Source organism: Lygodium microphyllum, chromosome 28 (genome assembly GCF_053477565.2).
Source record: "Lygodium microphyllum isolate KBCC chromosome 28, Lygodium_microphyllum_v1.1.10, whole genome shotgun sequence".
Classification (NCBI taxonomy): Eukaryota; Viridiplantae; Streptophyta; class Polypodiopsida; order Schizaeales; family Lygodiaceae; genus Lygodium; species Lygodium microphyllum.
In genome coordinates, this window is record NC_141162.1 from 96,963,798 (window position 1) to 96,971,055 (window position 7,258).

General features: G+C 39.8%; 2 pseudogenes; both read right to left on the reverse strand.

The window, feature by feature from the left end:
* Nucleotides 1-825: 825 nt before the first annotated feature.
* Nucleotides 826-1,622, reverse strand: LOC148011779 (large ribosomal subunit protein bL21m pseudogene; annotated as a pseudogene).
* A 466-nt stretch (nt 1,623-2,088) lies between these two features.
* LOC148011780 (aspartic proteinase A2 pseudogene) lies at nt 2,089-2,533 on the reverse strand (annotated as a pseudogene).
* Nucleotides 2,534-7,258: the final 4,725 nt, after the last annotated feature.

Here is a 7,258-nt window from a genome sequence, read left to right on the forward strand (position 1 = left end):
GCCGTTGCCATAAATCTTCAGCTGATTTAGTTTGTTGAAAGCTATGTAAGAAAGCTGCCTTCAATCCATCCCATTCAGCTCTTTGGGCCGGATTTAGAGTTTGGAACCACATTCTAGCTTCTTCCTTGAGCACCAAAGGAAAAGCCCTCAACTTTAATGCTTCATCATCCCTCCCAGAGACAAGGAAGGCCATCTCAAGGTTGTCCAAAAAATCCACTGCATTTTTCCCATTGTGCCCAAAGAAGCTTGGAAATGCTATGTTGCCTTAGTAGAGTACAAAGATGAACACGTTGTCGAAGGGTTTCGAAAGCAATGTCGCAACTTCAGAAGTCCTTGATAAATTTCAAGATAGAAGATCCATCATGTGAATAATCCTATTATCCAATTTTCCACACAGCAACAAGTTCTGGACGACTCTGTTTTATGGTTGTGGGTGTACGTTCAAGAAAGAATTATGAATGGTTTTTGCAGAATACAACAGCAAGCTTCTGGAAACCCCTTTTTCCTGTTGCAACAAAAATTGCTCCATGTAGGCAGTCATATCTAAACTTTATTGTGCCTCCATACAAATCAATTGGCGTTGTAAGTAGGTCACGTGTCACTGCACTACTGATATGATGGTGCCATGCTGATGTGGCACAGTCTTGGACAGCATTTTATTTTGCATTCCATAAAAAAAAAGAAAGAGAAGCACCCTGTTTTAGGATGTCGTTAAAAGCTAAAAGATTTCCTTTCCACATTTAAGATGTAAAATCAACAGTCCAGCTTGGTTGCAGGCATCCATTGCTTTCCTGCTTGTAGTTGCTATACTCTCCCCCCCCCCCCTTGGAAACACTAGTCCAAGCTTTTGTTCTCCAGAACATAAATTATGATGGCTGCAAAGCCCCAACCCTTGCGCTTCGAGCCTCTCCAAGTCCTCTAATGTCAAGTATGCGCAGGCGGGTCAGTTCCTGTCGATGCCCTCTATGCCTACGATAATTTTTCATCTGCTTCTTTTTTAAAATGATAACTTTGGCATCCAAAAGCTGCTCTTCAACCACTGCATGAACAGCAGCCTTTGGTACAACAGGCCTTCCTATGATTGTTTGTGCCTTTGAGCCTAGTAACAAGACCTTCAGTAAACATAGCTTGTCGTTCACATCAACATGCTTCAGCTTTTCTGTGTAGATATAATCTCCAGGTGAGATCTTGAATTGATGAGAACCAACCTGCACGATTGCAAAAGCCTTAGGTGCCCTGTAAGGCGGGATTTCTTCAGGTTTGACGCGCCCAACAATTTGGTACTCAATCTCCGCAGCTTGCTCAATCTCCTTGGCACTGAGAGACTCCCGGTCAGTTCCTCAATCCTCTCTGTCATCATCTACCACTTCGTTATCTTTATTCCCTGATAATCAGCTTCTGATTTTTTAACGCCATGACTCTCTCTTCGTTTCGCAGCAATGTCGAGCTGCTCCTTTCCTTCTGATCCACAATAGTTTTCATTAGTGTCATATATACCAAGCACTCCTGTGCTCACAGTAGTGTCCCTGCCTCCGAGCTCCTCTTGGGTTCTTCAATGAGGCGCTCCATGTCTGAGAAGACCACATAAGAAATGGTAAAGCAGTTGCCACTAGCGTCGTCATCTTCCTTTGTAATCATCGGCTTCATCTTCTCTTTCCATTACATTCTGAAAAACTCCAGACTGGCAAGTAAGTTGATAGGAGGATCGCCCTCCTTCCCTGATTTCCTTTTTGAAACTGTCGAGCCTCCCTGTGATTAAAAAAAATTCTTTCCTTTCCTTCTTTTCCGTAAATCTCCTTCAAAGTTGTAGAGATTCTTCCCCCGATTCGTTCCGTAGCTCCCTTGTTCTTCTGCGTTTTCTTCCCCTCTCCCCAATTAGCATCGCTTTTCATTCCTTATTACTTCTTCCTTCTTCGTTCATCTCCCGTCGATCCCCTCCTCTGTTTTTTCCTTCCTTTCCTTAAACTGCCGAATCTTCCCTGCTTTTCGAATCTGCTTTTTCCCCCCTTTTTCCAGAAAAGCCTCTTTTTTCCCCAGGAAAGCGGGCCAATTTCAGCATTAATCACACTTTTTTATATCGACCAAGCCTGCAAATCACTTCATTGTCAATATGATTAAAGATATTTTCCCATGGCCCTCACGACAATTAGGCGGCCTTAGCAAAGCCTACACGTGTATTTCCATAATCGAAAACCGTGTGGTAAACGCCCATGAAAACATCTCCAAGAATCCATAGAGGCCCTGAAGGAACATCCAGACCCATAAACCCACTAACACATTGCATTTCATTACCCTCTCCAACTTTCAAGATATACTGCTCAGGCGTAAGATCAAAATGTTTCCCTCCTATCGTAAAGGTCACTGTGGGCATGGAAGAAACTTGGTCACACTCCACAACACTCTCTCCATTCGGATTCGGAAGGCATTTGCACATCTTGCTAAAATACGCTTTGATAAGCTCTCCAGACTCATCAGTGATCAGTTGGTTCTGTGCCCATACTATTGCCATTTCACACATAGTACATCCAGTGTCATGCAGACCCTCATGACCCCTATCCAGTACGCTTGCAATATCTGGGCTGAAATCCTTTGCTCTTTGGAAACACATGCCAATCTGTGCACATATCTTTTTTAGATTGATCTGCTGCTTAACCATTTCAATAATCATATCACCATATTGAGACACCATGGCCTTGCATTGCTCATTCATGAAACCAAATGCTCCAATGTCCTCATTTATAGCTGTTATGATTCACGTTGGCCCAGCCATCAAAGATGCTCTAGAATCAGCAATAGCAGCACAGCCATTGGCACAGAAACCTTTTGTCTTTCCACCTACGAGAAAGTCTCCCATATCAAACTGCCAGTAGCCTTTTCGTGTGACTGGCACGTAAGTATGTTGTCCAATGTAATGTCTAGGATCCATGCCACCAAAGATGAGCTCAATATGCTGCAGCCATGCCCAAAGAATGCCACATGCTTGAAGCCCGACCACATCTGTTATACATGTCCACAAGTGTATTGCCAACATGAAACTCATTATCTAGCCCCCTTTTTTATATCTCTACATGAAGTTCTCGGCTTGTATCTAAAGCTCCTATGATGCTACATGATTTCAGGCTGTAAAAAAATGTACTAGCATCAGGAGAAATACCATCCAGTTGTAGATGTTGGAAACATCCTCACAAAGCCCATAATCGGGATATCTTGAAATAAGTGTAGCCCATGAGATTGCATCTCGAGTTACCAATCTACCAAAACTCCATGTTCTTCTCCGTCTTCAGCATAGAATGAAAGAGCAAACATAACAACTAAGTATGTACAAAGTATCAAATCACACGCACAACTTTTGGGTGGTTTTCACACCTCGAATGCGCAGCAATACGACAACGTCTAGACTTAAGTTGTATTTTATGAGGGAAAGGATGAATGGGTTCAAAGATACATTGATTTCAGCAAGACGTCTAGGCCCCAGTATGCTTCTAATAATGCATTGGAATCTAAGCTTTGTGATGGCTACAATATGCCCGATTTGTATAGCAAGAGGTTGGATTGGTCTATACAACTCGCGGTGACTCATGAGAAACTATTATAATAAAATAAAGACATGTACATTGAAGGATGCATTGTAGTCTAGCATTGGGAAGATTATAGGTTCTAGTGATACAAGAATCTCCCTTAATCTTTCAGCCCCAAAGTACATGATAAGACGCTGTTGGAAGAAAATCTTCCTGCTGATGCATACATTAACTTGGATGTTTTGTACAGAGTGGAAGGTGTAAAAATTTGGGTCATTATTATTATTCATAAGTGGAGACTACTTAAGGGAGTAGAGGGAATGCACTTTCTTAAATTATAAAGGATTTTCCCTAGAGTGTTTCTTTCTGGAACCCACCAACTTTGCTATACAGAGAATTTGCTCACTAGTGATTGTTCTTGCCTTAGTGTGTCCATCCTCGGTGATATATATTTCATAAGGTGTTATGGCCACCTTTTCAACCATACCCAACCTTCGAGCTAGCAATAGTTGAAGGTAGTCTTCATACTTTACACCTCTACAAAACTCCACACTGTTCATGCATAGTTGTCCTCCTTTGATGTAGATTAGGCCAAAGAGAGAGAGGGATTTGATGATTTGGAGACGAGGACCTCCCGAAAGGGCCTTCACTTTGTTTGCAAAACACTCACCACAATTATGAGAACCTAGCAATTGATGGCAACATGATTTTTTCCATTGTGAGAGAATGGAATTCCTAAGGTGAACACCTTTCACCCGCATACGTGCGGTGATCCGATAGGCATACTTTCTTTCTTCCTTGGGAGACCATTGTGGGAGTCGTGGACTTCCACCAGCTTCAAAAAGAGTTGGTGAAGGCATTGGAGAATAGCCACTTGGAGTACTTGTTGTAGAGGATGCACCACTATGTGTTGTATCATCCCGCATAAGGAAGTAGATAATTGTGAATGAGAATGTCCTCAGCACAGGCACCAATTTATAACAAAGGAAATTCGGTATGGCAGCCTCTATACTATGCCAAACTTCCTTTTGCCACAAAGTGAATAAGGTAAGGGCACCACCTAGTCATGGAAGAGCGGACTAGGATGCTATGCAAGAGGGAGGGGAGCTTGTGAGGGAGAATAAAGGAAAACTAAGAGAGAGAGAGAGAGAGAGAGAGAGAACTACAAAAAATAGATGAATGGAGAACCCTCAAGACATAACCAATATACACAATATGGACACCAATAGAATGGGCTTATTACACTGTAGAGCATGCATAAGCTATAGTGAGGAAATGAACTTCATAAGCTCATGAGACAGAATGGGGAAGATTCAATAGGGCTGAAGAAGGCCTCTTGGCTGTCTCTTTTTTTTTCAAATTACAAAGGAGAAGGCCTCTTTATATAGGCCTTGAGGGTGTGTAGGGAGGAGGTTAAGATAGAATAGGAATTAACACCACCAAAGCTGTATTAAGGCAGTTCCACCAATGTGGAAGCTCCATCTAAATGTTTTTTTGACCAATTTCGAACTTAATCAAGTTCCATCATAGGTGAGTTGTCTCCATTATCCCCCCCATAGCTTGAGTCCAAGAGCTCTCCTATAAAAAAATATAGAGAATCTTCATAAAATAAGATCATATCTAGCAATAATGGAGAGAGAATAGTGAGAATTCATACATTACTACGACAATTAAGGATGATTTGAGGGTGATTTAGGAGGGAAATTCTAATGGTTTATTATCTTGAGAGAGATGAGAAGAAAGGGAAAATGGTTGGGAGTCTAATGAATGATGTTTTATGAAAGTGTTAAGTGTAGGGAAGAAAGTGTGGGTGTGTATAAAATTGAGAGGTGGTCTCCACCAGAGTTGGAAAAATTTGGTGTTCACCATTTTGGCCATATCTCCCAACTCGTAGCTCCAAAAAAATAATTAAAAAATACTAGACCAAACTTCAGCTCACGCGCTACAACTTTCATGTTGAAAAGTTTTTTTGGATCGGAGTGGTAGTATTTTTTAAAAACTTACAAAATCATGTGCCTGATTTTTCTTCCACTAATGCTTCCAAGAAGGGTCCCATTTGTTTGAATTATCATAAGGCTCCAAAGCCATGACATTATGAGCCTCACATGCCCTTTGGATGGCTCCGAATCCATTTGATGTCTTTTCTTTTCACATTACACATTTTCCCTTCATCTTCCTCCATTGATCTTTACTCTTCACCCCCCTGGTAAACCGGTCCATGAAATATTTCCATCCAGTGATTTCTTGGATTTCGCAAGAGGTTGTTTCCACCCTTTTCTTTATTTCAAACCTCCAAATGTACAAAAAAACAACAAAGTGTTAGAAAAATATTTTTTTGTGATTTTCTCGAATCACCCATCATCATGTTTATCACAAAAGGAACATCAATTACTCTAGAAAGGTAGGATGCAGATCCCAAATCGATTTGGATAGAGCAAAGTTTGAATGCGTAGGAGAAAAGCACCCTTCCTAGGATTTAAGCCAAAGGTTATATAAGCCTTAAACTATTAAGGCTTGCGTTAAGGGAAATATGGACTCTCTTTTTTGCCCCCTAAGGAGTGAATAAACAAATATAGGCCTAACCAATGAGAGATCTAGGATTCAAGATCCATATAATATGAATCTTCTAGCCATATCTTGGCCCAAATCTTCCCTCAACAATAAAATAAGGGGAAATGTGGGGAATACAATGCTATCACTTCCTGAAAGCTTGTGACTTGAATTTTCATTTTATTATTTTTTAATGCTTCACTTTTCATTTCTTCCCTTTTTAGTTTCCCTCTCTTTCTTAGACACAACTCAAGTTTATCATATCTCTTTCCTTGCTTATTCTTTCTTGACGAAATTTTACAGTCTCATTGTTGCTTGCCCTATCTATAACCCTATGAAATTCCATTTCCTCTACACAAACACAGAGTGAGTTTCACATGTGTTATGAGAGCAGAGCTTGTTCTATCAAAGCCCTAAGATTTTTTTCACACAACTTTACATGTATATTGTTCTTCTCCATGGATGTTCTATGGTAAAGTTTTATCTCATTTGGACAAAACCCGTGCAAGTTACATGCATTCTTTGACATGTAATTTCTTTTGTTTTGGTACTCTAGGAGTCTCTTACAGTCAAGAACACTGATATTTTTAACACTCAACTCCTTCTTTAACTTTTTAGGGCTTCTCTATAAACAAATTTATAGGTATGTTGTCTTGTTTTTTTGTTGCTCCATGGTTAAATATTATCTCATTTGGACAAAATGTATGCAAGTTATATGCATACTAGGCTTTTCTTTGTTTTTCTATGGACTTCTTTGCAAAGAGAGCCATAGTTATATTGTGATTTTTTAATGTTTCTCCATGGTTAAATTTCAACTCTTTTGGACAAAGCCTCTGTACGTTATATGTATGCTTTCACCTAAGATTTCTTTTGTTTTTTTAGTCCAAGAATTAGTCAGTGAAGGAACAATGGTCTTGTTATAAGTCAACTTCTTGTTCAACATCTCTAGGCTTCTTTGTGAAAAGAATTACATGTACAATATTTTTTTAATTGCTCCATTTAAATTTCATTTCATTTGGAGAGAACATTTACAAATTACACACATGATGATAGGTAACTTTTCTATTTGGTTATTATAGATGTCTTCATGGAGGAAAAACATCAGTAATATACTTACAGTGGAGGTCTTCAATAGGAAATATAGTGATAGTAATTGGATTTGTGATAAGTACTGTATATTGGATTAGATT